Source organism: Dipodomys merriami, unplaced genomic scaffold (genome assembly GCF_024711535.1).
Source record: "Dipodomys merriami isolate MVZ:Mamm:240054 unplaced genomic scaffold, mDipMer1.0.p SCAF_20, whole genome shotgun sequence".
NCBI lineage: Eukaryota > Metazoa > Chordata > Mammalia > Rodentia > Heteromyidae > Dipodomys > Dipodomys merriami.
The window spans coordinates 12,958,752-12,976,323 of NW_027203382.1; the positions used below are offsets into that span (position 1 = coordinate 12,958,752).

The 17,572-nt window shown below is 37.0% G+C and overlaps 1 protein-coding gene and 1 long non-coding RNA gene across 7 annotated transcripts in view; one reads left to right on the forward strand and one right to left on the reverse strand.

Moving 5' to 3' along the window:
* Adgrv1 (adhesion G protein-coupled receptor V1) overlaps nt 1-17,572 on the reverse strand; it is a 469,087-nt gene that overhangs the window by 218,911 nt on the left and 232,604 nt on the right. The gene's annotated exons all lie outside the window — the stretch shown is intronic.
* Nucleotides 1-17,572, forward strand: part of LOC138832894 (uncharacterized) — an 84,177-nt gene that overhangs the window by 40,995 nt on the left and 25,610 nt on the right. Inside the window, exon 3 of one of the 6 annotated variants that reach the window (XR_011373735.1) lies at nt 805-849. The exons of the other annotated variants lie outside the window; for them this stretch is intronic. This is a non-coding gene — a long non-coding RNA (uncharacterized lncRNA). The remainder of the gene's footprint in view (nt 1-804; nt 850-17,572) is intronic. 6 annotated transcript variants of the gene reach the window in all.

Consider the following 17,572-nt stretch of genomic DNA (forward strand, 5'->3'; position numbering starts at 1 on the left):
CGCAAAAATCCCTCTACTTCAGGAAACTTCCCATGGCTACATTTATAGATGTAGTTCATTGCAGCATTTTCCCCTCTTATCTCATTGATAGAGTTCTGTAAACAAGGATGATTTAAAATGTTTAGCAAATGATAATTCCCAGTTCCAGGAAAGTTGTGAGAAAACAACTTGCTTGCTGGTCATATTGTGATTGCTACATATCTACGAAAAGCAATGTGGCAACTAGGCACAGCAAGGTTTGCTCATTCTCTTCAATTTGATTTGGAAATGACTCAACAAAAAATCAGATAATACAGTCCCTAAGTTTTCTGTTGACTTACAAATGAAATAGCCAATTATATGAATTATATGAAGGATTTCACTATGATATATAAATAAATGTTATGAAAACTTTGTAAACAAGAAAAAGCATGGGAAATATTGGCTGTAAGTAAAACTAGAACATCTAGATAATGTCAATTAAACATAAATTAACACATACACAGTGGCTGAAGCTTTATAATAACACATTAGTTGTTCCGTTGGTGCAGATCACCAGCAAGCTTCCTGAAAGTTTAACAGCTACACGACAAAGTAATCCTAATCAATTGATTAAGAATTGCCCTTCAAATGAGTGGTGAGATTGTAGAAAATATAAACTTCCTTTAGTTTTTATTTAGTGTAACAATGTTATCAATCTCAATGTACCTTCCTATATATAGAGTTAGTCACAAAGCAATTACATTTCAAATAAAATAAAGCTACCATATGAAATAAAATAAAATACTACATTTATTTTTTAATTATCACTGTTTTATTAAACAGCAAGCAACTCATGGAAATGAAGAAGAAATCTCATGAAAATATAAGGTAGGATAGATTTTAGTGATACTACATACTCAATGTAAAGCCGATGGCATTCTCTATCAAAATACTCCTCCCCTCCCATTACATCTTGTTATCTTTCTAAATCTTTAAGTGAGGTCTAGTACTACATTGTATGATGGTACTCCAAACAGCCTCTTTAGTTTTTCTTAAAGAAAACTTTCTAGAAATGCTACAGAAAGGCCACATTCTCTGTGTATACTTCCCTCTACCAAATCTTTCCATTTCAAATATAAAACACATTCAAGGACTTAAATGCATGAATAAATAATTCTGTTGTGCATAAATTATGATATACTGAAAAAAATCAAGGAATTTGTTCTTTTGAAGTTAGTAATCTTGGCGTGTTGTTTAAGGCTAAAGCCTGCCCAAGCATCATAGGACACAAGGGCAAAGCCTGTGACCCAGAAGCTAAACTTCGCCCAAAGCATCCCTGGTGGGCGGGAGGCGGAGGGGGGGAGCAGCCCTCCACACACCAGTCCACTCACAACAGCCCCACTGGCAGCGCATTGATCAGTGGCTAACTTTAGAACTTAATGTGTATTTTCTCACTTTGCTCCCATGCCTTCTGCTACCAATCTCAAAATCAATGTTAATTTTTGCAGAATACTTTTTGAGTTTCTAAAAGAGGTTACCCTTAGACACAATGGAAAAACAAACAAGGTCATGGACCTTGTCATGCTCAGTTCATGTGGCTCTTCCTGAGATCACTGACCAAAGGGCATGAAGATTAATAAGTAATACTAAAGTCAAAAAATTAAACAGCCACTGAATTATTATGCCAAAATCCACAATCACTACACTCAACAAAGTTTGAAGCAATTATTTTAGTATCAAGGACCTTTAATCTACATTGTTTTACAAATTTTGCTTGTTATTTTAAAATAAGAAAGGTTTATAACAAATGCTTATTAAAAATAACACCCGAAACTACATGTCATAAGGAAACATTTTCTATATAATCACTGCCATAAATTAATAATTATAATTAAAAAGAAGTTTTGTGTATAATGTATTCTTAGCAAAACAACTGGAAAAATACAACATTGTGAACAATAATTTATTCTGTGAATATTATATTCTTTGTAATTTTGTTTAACTGTTCAACTTCTCAAAATTCAGACCAGATCAAGAAAGAAAACAACTGACAAACATCACTAACCTGGCAGGTTTGAGGGGAACGTGTGGGTAGAGACTATAACATGTCTATGTTCGTAAAAGTCCCAGGCGACTAAGTTGTTAGTCTCTTAAGGGATCTTAAAGGTTAATTAGAATATATTCCATTGTGATCATATGACAACTGTTAATTAGAAGAGGATTCTTGAAAAACAGGTTGTTTTGTTGTTGCTGTTAATAAATGAACTCGGTATATTTAAAAGTCTGTTTAAAGGGGCTAGGAAAGTGTCTCTACCGTAGAGTGTTTTCTTCGCATGCATGAGGCCCTGGGTTCAAATTCTCAGCAGTACATAAACAGAAAAAGCCCGAAGTGGCACTGTGGTAGAGCGTTAGCTTGGAGCTGAAGAGCTGAGGGACAGCGCTCAGGCCCAGAGTTCAGGCCCCAAGACCAACAAAAAAATAAATAAATAAAAAGTCTGTTTAAAGATTATTATCTACTTGACCTATAAACATAATAAAAAGGACCTAGCAGCTTGAGAAGGAAAATTAGTGAGAAATAAGAAGAATGTCTTTTGTTAAATGTTAATTATTAGCTAAAATAATATTTATAAAATTTGGGTTTAAATAATTTGTAGTTGGATAGCTATGTTTTAATCATTCTTTTAGAGTTAAGGCCTAAGCAGTGTATCCCCATTTGAAAGCTGTGTGATCTTTAATTAGGGTGGGATAATCTCAAGGCGCTCTACAACACTTTTGGTAATAAGTGATCCCTGGAACAGCACTACCCATATATTTCCACTGACTAAAATGTACAATATTTGCCCAGAGGACAATTTACCCATGAGACAACTTACCCCTGGCCAATGTGGCACATTATTCATTCACTGAATCTTTTAATAATCAGAAATCCATATGTGTTTTATTAACATGGAATAGAAGACATGGAACAATGGCTTAGGTGTAGGCTTTAGGAGAGAGCCACCTGTTAAGGGACTAATTAGACATGTGACTTCAGGACATTGTGCCTCAATGTTCTCATAAGTTTGATGATTAAATGATTAAATAAGCACACATGTGTCTATGGTTATAACATATATATATATATATATATATATATATATATATATATATATATATATATATACCTAGTTTTGAAAAGAACCATAATGGCTGATGAATAAACGTGTATTTCCTTTTTTTTTTTTGTCGGTTGTGGGGCTTGAACTCTGGGGCTTGAACATTATCCCTCAGCTCTTCAGCTAAAAGCAAGCACTCTACCACTTGAGCTACAGTGCCACTTCCGGTTTTCTAGTGGTTTATTGGAGATAGGAGTCTCACAGTCTTTCCTGCCCAAGCTGGCTTTGAACCGCGATCTTCATATCTCAGCCTCCTGAATAGCTAGGATTACAGGCGTGAGCCACCAGTACCTGGCAAATGTGTATATTCTATAATACATTTGTGACTACTCAAATTCTCTTCAACAAATATAAGAGTGGTCCCTTTTTCATTTTTTTGAATTCTATTTTTTATTGTTATTATAAAGGTGATATACAGAGGGGTTACAATTGCATAAGTCAGGTAAAGAGTACATTTCTTGTTGGACAATGACACCCCTTCCCTTACTCTCCCTTAAAACAGTTTTTTCTACTCTGTAACTATGTTTTTTAATTTTATTTTATTATGAAGATGCTGTACAGAGGGGTTACAGTTACATGAGTAAGGTAATGAGTACATTTCTTGTTGAACATCGTTGCCCTCTCCTTTGTTTTTCTCCTACTGTAACTATTTTTATCATTTAATTCAATCTAGAAAACAGTTTTTTAAGATCTGCAATATTGCTGGGTGCTCACGTCTGTAATCCTAGCTACTCAGGAGGCTGAGATCTGAGGATCACTGTTCAAAGCCAGTCCAGACAAGAAAGTCCATGAGACTATTATCTTCAATAAACCACTAGAAAATCAGAAGTGGTGCTGTGGCTTAAGCGGTAGAGCAGTCGTCTTGAGCTGAAGAGTGCAGGGACAGCGCCCAAGCCCAGAGTTCATTCAAGCCCCATGACTGGCGCGTGTGTGTGTGCGTGCGTGCACACACGCACGCACACACACACACACACACACACACACACACACACACACACACACACACACACACACAAGATCTGCAATATTTCTCTAGTTTTTACCTGAAGGGTAAACATATATGTTAAGTTCCCAAATGAACTCTGATTTCTACTTCAGAGGCATAAATGTGGACAATACATGCTTGAGAAGTGGACTTAATTAACTATGAGCAAAATATAAGGCTACTGGGAGACAGAGAGGCCCCTCAGCCATTGTCACACATGTTCACTCAGGTCCTCCCAGCTACTACTTGTCTTTCATTTATTTTATTATAAACGGGTTTTCTGTTGTCACCATTGGCCTTTCACCTCCTTGAACTCCTCTGTTAACAAGATAACATCAGCTCTGACTTATGAAATACTCTTTTTGCATCAGGTACCTTAGTAGGGAACTTAAAGGTCTTTTCATACTTTATGCCCAGAGCGAAGTACATGAGTTAACTCATTACCAGAGCCAAGATCCCTATGCAGGATGCTAGCTGTAGTCCAGGCATTCTGGTCACCCGGCTACACAAAAGCAGACTTTGCAGGTGTCTTCCGGTCCTGTGTGGATCTCTCCTGTATCTGAGGTAAGAGATTATAGGGGCAGGAATGCGCCATTTTAATTAACTTCCTGGAAGGACAAGGTGGGGGGAGGAGTCTATAACATTGTTTTTGTTTCCAAAAGCTTGTAGATGCAGAAAGACAGGATATCAGAAGCCAAAATAGATACATAAATAAAGAAGGTGGATATATTTTTAAAATTATGTTAAAAGTTAAAAGTTTAAACTTTATTTTCCATTGAGACGCAATACTATTAAAGCCACCGATATAAGAATATGAATTTTTTTAAGGTTAACTTTGGTATGGCTCATTTTATGTTTTATATGAGTAAAACTTACTGTGGGCTAAAATTTGTTTTGTTTACAGGCAAACAACTTTAGCAATTTCCCCATTTTCATTAAATATTAAGAGAATACATCAAAATCACACCTTTCAATGAACTTTGAATAAGCGATCATTGAGTGGTCATGGATAGAGCCCATAAGGTTTGAGGGAACCTGTGGATCCAAAGACATCTTGCTGCTTTCCATGTGTATAAAATGCAAAGGTTCAAAAACTAAATGCCCAGTTGTCAATTTGAAGGAGTACTGACAATACATGAAAGAATGGATTTAAGTTAAAAAATAGAATCAACAATGCTTGATAAGAAATGTACTCATTATCTTGCTCATGTATTTGTAACCCCTCTGTACAGTATTTTCACAATAAAAAACTTATTAGTATAAAAAATAGAATTCTCCCTCTGCTGCCTACCTGTTTCCTAAAGAGCTCTACTGAAAAATAAAATGACACTGATTTTACAGTGTCATTTTACAGTAAACCCATCCCAGGCATTTATGATGTGATAGCACTCTGCTCACAATTCTTTACTAAGTTTATTTGTAGAATGGGCAGAAAAAAACAGTAATTGTAACTTTTTCAATTTAAATAATTGATTACCATCTCAGACCAAGATAATATATTCTTCTTTATCTTTTGAGTAGTAAAGTTTAAATATATAAATAAAATTGGATTAAGAATTGATAGAAATACTGATAAAGAACTTGCTATTATCAAAATTTTTGCTATAGGAACTACATTGACAAGAGATGATATTATTAAAGACTTTTAGAGACTGGATATATCACTTCTTTTCAAGTTCTCAAAATGTAATTCATTCAAATAAGCTCATATTTAGAATATTTAGAATAGTATGTGACTTAAATTTCCAATAGATCTGAGATCATTTTTACTTTATAGTAGTTGTACAAAGGGTTTTCAATTCAATGAATCAATTCAGTAGTACATCTTGATCGATGTCACCCTTCCATTTTTCTGCCCTTTTCTCCCAACTTCATCTGAGTTCTCAGTTTAGATTAAGGACTTCACATGAGAATCAAGACATTAGTTAGATTATATTAGCTAACCAACTTGCTCATGATAAACAAGGAAATTCTAAACATATCTTTTCACTGATATATTGAAATTAGTGATGGATCAAAACCTTTTCAATTAGCGGGCTGGGATGGTGGCTCAGTGGTAGAGTGCTTGCCTTGCATGCCTGAGGCCCTGGGTTCAATTCCTCAGCACCAAATAAGCAAAAAGAAAAAAGCTGGAAGTGGCGCTGTGGCTCAAGTGGTAGAGCGCTAGCCTTGAGCTGAAGAGCTGAGGGACAGGACCCAGGCCCAGAGTTCAGGCCCCACGACTGGACCCCCCCCCCCCCCCCCCGCAAAAAAAAACTTTTCAATTAGATAACAAGAGAATAACAACAACCACTAAAATTTATTTGGTCATGTTTTCTATGAATGTTTTATGTATGTATACCGATACATATATATATATAGTACACATATAAATATATATGTAAACAAATACCTATATGTATATCCATATTTATATGTATAGATACATACACACATACATACACACATATATACATACAAAATAACTAAACTTGGAAAAGTGGAAGTTTTAGAGTACAAAAATGAAATAAGGACTATGTTTAACCATCTCAAAGTAGAATCCACACTTAGTGTCAGGGTTTATTTATTTATTTTTTTTTATTTTTATTTTTTGTCGGTCGTGGGTCTTGAACTCTGGGCCTGGGCGCTGTCCCTCAGCTCTTCAGCTCAAGGCGAGCACTCTACCACTTAAGCTACAGCGCCACTTCCGGTTTTCTGGTGGTTTATTGGAGATAGGAGTCTCACGGTCTTTCCTGCCCGGGCTGGCTTTGAACCGCGATCCTCAGATCTCAGCCTCCTGAGTAGTTAGGATTACAGGCGTGAGCCACCGGCGCCCGACTTCAGGGTTTATTTTTTAAGGTATTTGAATGCATCCAACTTTTTAAGAGTCTTCTTGGAAATAATTAATGAACTTTTGTTCATGGAATTTCCATTGTATCTGAATAAAAAACCACAGGCTGTTGCTCTATGTGTGGTTAAGGAACAGTTCATCCTAAGACAGGAATTTTTCAACGTTTGAACTTTCAACAGTTCGACCTAAGACAGAAACATGTGGTGGCATCCTGATGTGTGTGGCTCATTAGCACAGGGACCGACTGACTTCATCAATTCATAATTTAAACATCTGTAGTTTCGATTTGTGTGGTATGTAAGTGAATTTTTCATTAATCTTATATTTTAAATAAGCATTAGAAAATTTTCAGGTGAGAACACACTGAATCAGTCATTATAACAATTTCTTTCCATCCCCCTATGAATAATCCTGCTTACTTCTGGGCAAATCTTTGAAGATCATTGCCCAAAGAACAGAGTATAAAAAGAAATGAACTCATTCTCTTACTTATGCAACTGTAACCTCCTTGTGCATCACCTTTACTAGATAGATAGATAGATAGACAGATAGATAGATAGATAGATAGATAGATAGATAGATAGATAGATAGATAGATAGATAGATAGATAGAGACACATAGATCATATATATGTGTCATTTATATAATATATAATATACATGATACATATAGATATAGATAGATCATATATGTCATTTATATACTATATATATGATATATCTGATCAAGAAGAAAGAAAAATAATAAAACACAAACTTCTAGTTGTCTTTATAATCTGTTCAAAACTGCACTTCATTCCATTTATTTTATTTTAGTATTCTCACAAATATTTATCCGTGTTCCTACAAATGAATACCTTCAATCAAGTAAGCTAGTTGCAATAGAAGAACAGAGAAGCTGAGAGGAAGAGATTTGTGCTACAAAACTTCTCAGAAAAAAAAAAAAAAAAAAAACTTCTCAGAGGTGGAGGTACCATCAACCCAGCTGGTCAGTGCTAGATAAATAGTAAGCCAGACATACAAATAGGCCAAGCATGTGAGTGAGACCAGCAAGTCAGGAGCTCAGACAGAAAGAAATTAGGACATGTGGTTTCAAGGAGTTCAAAGACAAAAGGCACAAGGGAAATGGAGCACACAGACTCCCAAATATAATGTCAAGACTTTTGGAAGTGGTGGAAAGGTCAAGGAGTCAGGAATCAGGAGATCCACTTTAGCACAGGGTTGGTGAAAGGACAAGGAAACAGATGTGAGGTCCAAGCAACAAAGCAATTTGATTCTGCAGCAATTTTCTGTGATGGTCAGGAAGTTCCTCACATGTTTCCTACTGGATGCTTTCCCAGATCTTGGCTAGTGTGACTGTGCAAAGCAGCTGGTAAATAGGAGTGTTTGGCAAAAAAAAAAAAAAAAAGTGAACTGAGAACCCCGAGACCAAGACACTTGACTCTGAAGAACACAGTTTAGCCTATACTTCTGGGGCTGGGAAGGTGGCTCAGTGGTAGAGCATTTGCCTAGCCTATACTTCTTCCAAAATGTTCCCATCCTACAGAGTATTGTCTTATTAGTATTTAAACCCCATCTCAAATCTTACTTGCTTTTTTAATCCTTGAACAATCTCAATACATCATTCCCTGAATTCCTACAGCTACTATTTTATCATTATTGTTTAATTTTTTTACTACAATTCTGTCAACTGTGTACAGTTTTACATTTTATTTTGATTCATTATCAGTTTCCTTAGAGATTCTCAACAACCAGAGAACTAGCGTTCATGCTACAATTAAAAAAATCAATCAAGTCTAACATGGCCTTTCAATAAATCATTATAAATCTAAAAAAATCAATAAATTCTTCCTAAATGTTTCTGAAAACCCCTTGAATACTATCATGCTCTTTACTCAAATGCACAGAAAAGATGCATAAAATATGTAGTATACAAGTCTATGAGATAAGGTAATTTTTCTTAGATTACTATGATAATATTCTATTATTGAATTCAATGTGCAAGATAAATAGGTTTCTGTACTAAAGTAAAGTAAGCATAGATTTCTTCAGTTTTGTGATATAAAGAATCAATAAGAAATAGTGCACTTAAGTTATTAAACTATCATTAGCTATCCATGAATGTGTTGCCATTATATTAATTTTATATATTGATAAATTCTGGAAACAGCTATAATATGCCTATTATTGAACATCTAGAAGACTCTGTGGTACATACTAGCTGAAAAGAGGAATATACAGATGAACAAAGCACCTCTTTGTTTTAGAAAACCTTAGAGAATATAAAGTGTTTCAGGGCTTTTTTATCCTGGGCATTGTCTTATTCCATTTTCTATTGCTGTAACAAAATACTCAAGGCTGTGATTTGTAAAGCAGAGATTTAATTAGCAGATAGTTCTTGAGATGCAGTAGAATGGAACATGCAGTTGCCTGGCTCTGATGAAGGCCTGGTATTTAGCATCTTAATGGCAACAATTTGCAAATGATGCCTAGTGTATTCAGAAGAAAGAGTCTGGGGAGGTGCCAGAATTAATCCAGCCCCATGAGACCTGACACATTGCCATCAGAGTGCATCAATCCAGTCATGAGTGAAACCCAATATCTTCACTAACTACATTCTGCTAGCTACCATCTTTTAAAGATCCTGTCACCTCATTACTTCCACACTAAAGGCCTAGCTTCTGGCACATGAACCTTTATGGGACAAACCATATGTAAGGCATAACAGGTGTGAGGAGCAAAAGCAACTCTCAAGGTAAGGATACAGAGAAGTTACAGAATATAGCAGTAGAATCATGGGGACAAAAGGGAGAGACAACTGTAGTATGAAACTGGGAGAAGAGTACATAGGATAAAGAACTTGTACTTCATCTTGCAGGCTGATAAGACACAGCCAGTTTTTAAGTAGCAAGTGAGTCATTTGTATCAAGATTGCTAGACAAAACATATTTATTAATTTCAGCAATTACTTCATTTCCACAATACATGGAAGAATAACATTATGACAAAAGTGTAATACTAGCTGCCCAGGAGGATAAAATCTGAGAATTGTGGTTCAAAGCCAGCTGGGGCAGGAAAGTCTGTGAGTCTCTTATCCCCAATTAACCATGAGACAACCAGAAACGGCACTGTGGTTCAAAGTGTGAAAAAGCTTGGGGACAGTGCCAAAGCCCTGAGTTCAAGCCTCATGACCATCACCACCAACAACAAAGACTCATGTAACACATATAACACTAGGGTTTATTCTGTAGCTTCTAAAGGTAATTATTTTCTTCTTCAAAGATCATCTTATTAGCCAACTCTCTGAGAATAATTGAAAATGGAAAATGGAAATGACCATGACCCCATTTCAAGTATTTATGGTGCCCATAATCAATATGCTGATTGACTTGTTAGATTACTCTGGAATTGCATTTTATAAATGGATAGTAACTGAAAACTTTGACAGTCAACTCCTAGGTGGACTAAGTTCTTAGAATCACGGAACACGGGGAGAAGTCACCTATGGAGAATCTTGCCAAGTCTATGTGTCAATCTACAAACTACAAGAGAATGTTATGTATATGTCCTCCTGGATAATAAGTCTTCAATCTTGCATATTCTTTAATTAAAATGGGCTAAGGAAAACCAAAGAAGGAAACAAATCCTGATTCAGTTTTCCACTAGCATAAGGTACCTTGTGGTTTCTTTATAAAGTAAATGTGACATATGACCCATAGTTCATAAGGTGTTTCAAATGAAACAGTACTATTCCAAAAATAATAGTGAAGTTACTCAAGTAAAAGAAAATAATGCTGTGATTTAAATTGCTCTGTTTTGAAGGGAAAGATTGTTTATATTAAAAAATAATTTTTCTGTGTATTCTAAAACAAATACAGGGATTTATCTCCATCGAAAACTCTTGCATGATATTAAAATTTCATGGAAATAATTCTGGGGTAATGTCTTTCAATTGAACACAGGAAGAATGTTATTAAAGAGAACAAAGATTAGGAAATACACTGGGGCTCCTAGTCCTGCAGTGGGGAAGGGATCAGGCTCTTGTGATCTAACAGGATTTTTCCATTCTTAACTTGGTTGATCTTAGGCACAAAGCAAATAAATCATTCTTGGTTTGTGAAAGTCCAGGGTGGTACTCAAAGGGAATTAATTCCCTTTGCTAAGCATGGTTCATAAAAAAACATATTACTGGAGGCAACTGATGGAGAATTCTCAATTTATTACTTCAGTAGAATGTTACTTTTCATAAACTAAAAGAGATTCCATGCTGATTCACATAGTTCTAACACAGAAGTGACTTCCTGGTGTTGAGAGGAGAATAGCAAAGAATGGCAAAGATGCTGGCATACAAAGTAATCTTGGTACACTTAGTGTCCTTAGAGGCCTGAGAATTTAAGAGCTGAAGGCAGAGATCTCCCTTGTGAAAAAAGAAACTAACATGTTTTAAAGGACATCATAGCACTGGCTACTGGAAAATGAAAAGATCCTGGCTACTGATGAAAATGTGAGTCAAATACTTATCAAATACAATTATGATATTGGACTTCAAATGTTAGCCTCATTTAAAAATACTTCCTGTTTTGCTGTGTATTGTTCTGGTACTGGCTTGAACTCAGGGCCATGTACTCTTGCTTAGCTTCTTTTCTGCAGAAGGCTGGCACTCTACCATTGAGCTATACCTCCATTTCTGGCTTTTTCAAATTAATTATAGAGATAAGAGTCTCTCAGATTTGTTTGCCTGGACTGACTTAGAACCAGATCTGCCTCCTGAGTAGCTGAGATTACAGCTGGGAACCACCAACACCCAGAAAAAAAAGTATCTCTTTAGAAATCCACAAATCAGACAGCCACCAGTGGCTCACATCTGTAATCCTAGCTACTCAGGAGGCTGACATCTGAGTATCACGATTCAAAGCCCAGGCAGGAAAGTCTGTGAGACTCTTATCTCCAATTAAACAACAGAAAACTAGAAGTGGTGTTCAAGTGGTAGAGCACTAGCCTTGAGCTGAAGAGTTCAGGGACAGTGCTCAGACCCAGAGTTCAAGCCCCATGGCTGACGAGAGAGAGAGAGAGAGAGAGAGAGAGAGAGAGAGAGAGAGAGAGAGAGAGAGAGAGAGAGAGAGAGAGAGAGAGAGAGAGAGAGAGAGAGAGAGAGAGAGAGAGAGAGAGAGAGAGAGAGAGAGAGGAAGGAAAGAAAGAAAGAAAGAAAAAAGGAAGGAAGGAAGGAAGGAAAGAAAGAAAGAAAGAAAGAAGGAAGGAAGGAAGAAAGAAAGAAAGAAAGAAAAGAAAGAAAGAAAAAAGAAAGAAAGAAAGAAAGAAAGAAAGAAAGAAAGAAAGAAAGAAAGGAAAGGAAAGGAAAAAAAGAAAGAAATCCACAAGTTAGGCAGCATATGCTCACCAGATGCTAAAAAGAAATTAATGACAGACTCTGATGTACATGCACATACTGAACCACAGAATAAAAATTTACATAGCAAACACATGAATAAAACTGGGATATGAATATTTCTCCAACACAAGTTGAGTGGTCTGTAATGGAGATTCCACATTTGTAAATGAGGTGAGGACTAGAGAACTACAGAAACCCTTCCTCCCAAGTGAATAAACTATGTGGAAATAGTCTGGTCTTTGTTCAATCAGAGGAGTTTGATGAAAGTTCAAGGATTTCAAAATCTGGTAGAAAGTTCAGGAAAGAAATATAATGTTACCTTCCAAAGGTGTGTGGCAGCAAAGAATGAGAAGAAGCTTAGCCATGAGGAAGGGCTTAAAGCTGACTTTTTAAAAGTAGAAATCATGTAGATAGTATATAGAGGGAAGAGAATCAGTAAAGACAGAATGATCTCAACCTGTGGCTAAGCCACTTAGCCACATTCCCAACCCCAACAAAATCATTCTTTTCCCTTTAACTTCTCACCCAGCCCAGGGATGGCCTTTAAAGAATAGTAAAGCTTACAACATGTAAGGACTACAGCTGGTTAATATTCAGCACCTCCAATGTTCTCAACTCTGCCTAGATTTCCACAGAGCAATTCTGTAAGACAGAATGATGAATGGACTATTGACAATTTAGACTCTCAGCTCTAAGTGGTTGGCCAGATTGGAATTGTCGAAGCAGGAGCTACTTGTCTGAAGTTTTCAAGGTCTGGACCAACTGAAGTTGAAGAAGTAGAATCTATGGTAGAAGAATGACTGGTCAAAACATGTCAGTAGACAGCATGGTAGAGAGACCAGGACAAAAAAATCCTTAGGCCCTCTGAAGATGGAAAGGGAAGTTAAACTCAGATACACTAATTCCAAACTAACTAGTCTTAATGATATGTAAGGTGATCCATGATTCCCACATATCTCCATGTTTTCACAATAAACACCTTTTCCTTTAACTTATTCAAGTGACTTTAGGCTTCTTGCAGCCCAGAAAGCTTGACTAGACAGGAGCTGAGCCAGCAGTTTTATCATAATTTGTAGCATTAGGTAGCATTAGGTCCTGGCTCACAGCCTCTGTAATCTTAACTCTACTACCAATCACCCAGTTGCAACTACCACAACCATTCTCCTGATGACCTACAAAGGCCTTTTAACTTCAGTGTTCCCTATTTACCACAGCCAACCTTATCAACAGGCAAAAGTTTGTAATGAATCATCATATTTAGAAAACACTAAACGATCATGAGCTACTAGGCCTTTCATTATCTAGCCCCATTTTTTATTCTAAATTCATCTTTTTTTCCATCTCTGCCCTGGGTTCTCTTATGTAGTTACATTGCATTTCCTGCTAGGTTTTAACATAAAATCCAAGACAAGGGGGGGGGGTGGTAATTGAGAGAGAGGGTGAGAGGCTTTGCAGGTACTGAAATGTGCCAAATATGCCATATATAGCTTTGATTGAAGGCCTTCAAGAGAAAGAGCTCAAGGCTGAATCCTGAGGTACGTGCCACCAAGGATCCTAGAGTCATATGGCATCCATGGGCACAGATGGTTATCACACACATCCTGGCACTTTGGCCAGGGACATAGCTGAGTTCTTAAGAAAGACCCAGATTCCAACACCTTTGTGTCCTTTTCCAACCCACAGATCAAAGATACACTTTCCTAAATACCTTTATGCATGAGAAGAGATAATGAGGTTCTGGAATAGGTCACAGAATCTTCCTAAAACCATGAGATTGCTGGGAGAGTGTGATGTTTTAATGAGCAAGAAGCCAGGCACCAACTTAATACCAATTATATACCAAAGTGTTGGGGTGTGCTTTATCTTATTGAAATAGACCACTGTGTGTGTGTGTGAGAGAGAGAGAGAGAGATAGTCATACCATAAGTTAAAGTATCTCTCAGAAGCATGCAAAAATGTCCAAATACTAATTCAGAAATATATTTGCATATATACATGAGGAAGTGCAGGTGCTAAAGTGCACAGCTATTACAAACTGAAGCTGATAGTTAGGTAAGTAGTTTGAGCAAAAGTCAAATGACATTTTACTCCTTCCTAAGGGAGGGGGGCCTTGGGTACAAAGGTTCAAAGCAGGACAGGTGACTCAGAGCTGGGGATGTCCAACCACACAAGGTCAGCTGAATTTCCCAACTATGATTGTATTCACTTTTTATTTCTGCTGTTCTTGGAGAGGGCCTCATACACCTACCTAAACGAAGCACAGTCCCAGGACCAAGAAGAATTATTCAGCTTCCCTGAAGCACTTACTTATATAAGTAGTTACAAGTTAACTATATAGAGGTCAAGTGCTAGTGACTCAAGCCTGTAATTCTATCTACTCTGGAGGCTGAGATCTGAGGACCCACATTTGATGCTAGCCAAGGCAGAAAAGTCTATGAGACTCTTATCTTTAATTAACTCACAAAAAGCCAGAACTAGAGATAAATCAAGTGGTAGAGAGTCAACAAGAGCATGAGATCCTGAGTTTAACCTACCCAGTACCAGCATTAAAAAGAGAAAACCAAATTAAAGAGGTTAGAACTGTCTTTGAAACATCTAAGCCAATATGGGATCAAGTCATGGCCATTTTTTTTTACTTGGGCCAATGGCTAATAAGAAGCCTAGGAAAGCTTGCAATTCCTAATTTGGGGAGCGTCTAAGAGTTCATTACCTTATAATCTTGATATTATATGTTTGGAAGGAAAAAGAAATAAAAATCTAGAATAAGGGTCATAAGATTTATTGAAAGAAAATCAGTCTCTGTATAAAAAAACAAATCTATAGGATTAAAAAAAAACATAGTGTTGAAGAAAACTCCCAGAAAACAATATATAAAGAGTCACCAATTATTTACTGTGGGTATGTAACATAGAAAATGGAAAATGGTCATTTCTTTGTATTTCTCCTCCCCCCCTGCCCCGTGTGTGTGTGTGTGTGTGTGTGTGTGTGTGTGTGTGTGTGTGTGTGTGTGTGTGTGTGTGTGTGTGTGTGTGTGTGTGTGTTTCCATTCCTTTTAGGGAGGGAAAGTGCTGCTGGGTACAAACTTACGTCTTTTCTTCTTTGTGTTCAACTATTTGTCTTCTTTTATGGAAAGCATCACAAACTTACGTCTCAGACAGTCAAAGTGAGGGTGAAACTGTGCAAACTGAGTATGTTCTCACAAGGAAATACTTGCTCCTTGGTGAGAGTATTTAGCTGCTTTTGTAAAGAAATAACAGCTAAGCTGGGTGTCGATGGGCTCACGCCTGTAATCCTAGCTACTCAGGAGGCTGAGATCTGAGGATTGCGGTTCAAAGCCAGCCCAGGCAGGAAAGTCTGTGAGACTCTTATCTCCAGTAAACCACTAGAAAACTGGAAGTGGTGCTGTGGCTCAAGCGGTAGAACACTCCCCTTGAGGTGAAGAGCGCAGGGATAGCGCCAGGTCAGAGTTCAAGCCCCACGACTGACCAAAAAAAAAAGTAAATAAAAGATGAATAGAAAATTGAAGCTATTACTTTCTAGTAGCAAAATGTATACCATTTTACTTATTATGTCTCAAAAGATGTTAACAGATTAAGCATGCTAGTGGAGTGACATCTATAATATCTAATAAAGTAGTAAGTGAAATAAATGCTTCTTTTTATTTTAATAATATAATTAAAGGAGTTGCCATTTGCCATGTCAGTTTATGAGTACAAATACATCTTGATCAATATGATCCTTGTCGTCCTTCTCTCTCTTCTCTCCCAAGTGTTTCTTTCTCATACTGCATATCTAATAAGGAAGTTGTAGTGGAAAATGTAATGATAAGATGAACCAAAGAAAGGAAACCACAGCCATGTGCTGGTGGATCACATCTGTTATTCTAGCTACTTGACAGGCTGAGATAGTAGGATCCTGGTTTAAATCTGGCCCCAGCAGAAAATGTCCTTGAAACTCCATCTCCAATATATTAGTATAAAAGCCAGGCCAGGTTAGAGTTGAAAGCCAGGCAAACAAGCAAGTTTAGCAAGAATACAAAGCCCTGAGTTGGAACCTCAGTAAAAGCAAGGGTAAGGGGCAGGGGAAAATCCTCTCCCAAGTAATGGTAGCAAAGGATGTCTTCCCAGGAGACAGGAGACAAGGTTGTCATGGTTCATTGGATGGTAAAGAAAGCATGGCTGGCCAAAGGCCCTCTAGGCTCCCATGGGAAAAGTTTGCTGTAGCCATCAGAATGCTTAAGTAAAACAGACTAGATAGGGATGTGGAATTGGGAAGGAACAATGGGGAAAAAAGTGTGTGGAGAATAAAGAGCTAAAGTAGGACAGAAGGTAGGGGGTGGGATGAGACAGGGAGGAAAGTACAGCTTCATTTATAAATCAGGTGCTGAGGTCAAGGCTAGCAAAGGCTGTGACCTGAAGTCAGACTTGGGGAAATAAACTGAATGGGGGTTGTAGTACAGGAAAAGGCAGAGTAACAACAGGTTTCCAAACCTTTGCCAAGTTTTTCTACTTTGTTGTTTTTGTTGCTTTTGGCCTAGGAGAGGATGTTAACCTGTTCAGGGCTAGACAGGGAAGAGGGTATAACCCAGAGGAGTATGTAGTGTCATTTGGACATAAAAACTATTGCCCCAAAGGCCTGGAACAACCTAGGAATGGACCATGTATCTACCTCACAGGTGAGCAAAGATGTAGTGGACTTGCTAGTGAGCCCACTATCTGATGTATTTCTGCAAAAATGAAGCATCCAGAAAGTTCAAATGTTTGCTTCACTTTGCAAGCCATTTATGATCAGGAAATCATTTTTTAAATTAATTTAGAAGATTTACAGAAACTTAGTAATTTTTTCCATGACATGTTTGGCCCTTGAACTTTATGCTTATATAATTAAGACAGATGGCAGGAGACTCTGTTTTAATCTTTAACCATTACTTATTTCTAAGAATAGGTGACACCATCCTCATTTCTTCTTACTCAGTTACTTTAAACTATTTCCAGCATTTAAACTGATTAACATGCTTGAAAAATCAAACACAGTGGAAACACTAAACCTACATAAAACCATGAAAGTCTATTCAGAAGCAAAGTGTTCAATATAATAAATTTCAGTGCTCACATTTGCTGTGGAAGTGGAGAATCTCAACACTAATTAAAGTAATTAAAGTTAACTATTCGTTAAACTTTAAATACCAATTTCTACCAGCAATTTATGCTGTAGTTTTAAATGTAATGCTAAACTGAAATGTCATAGCCACT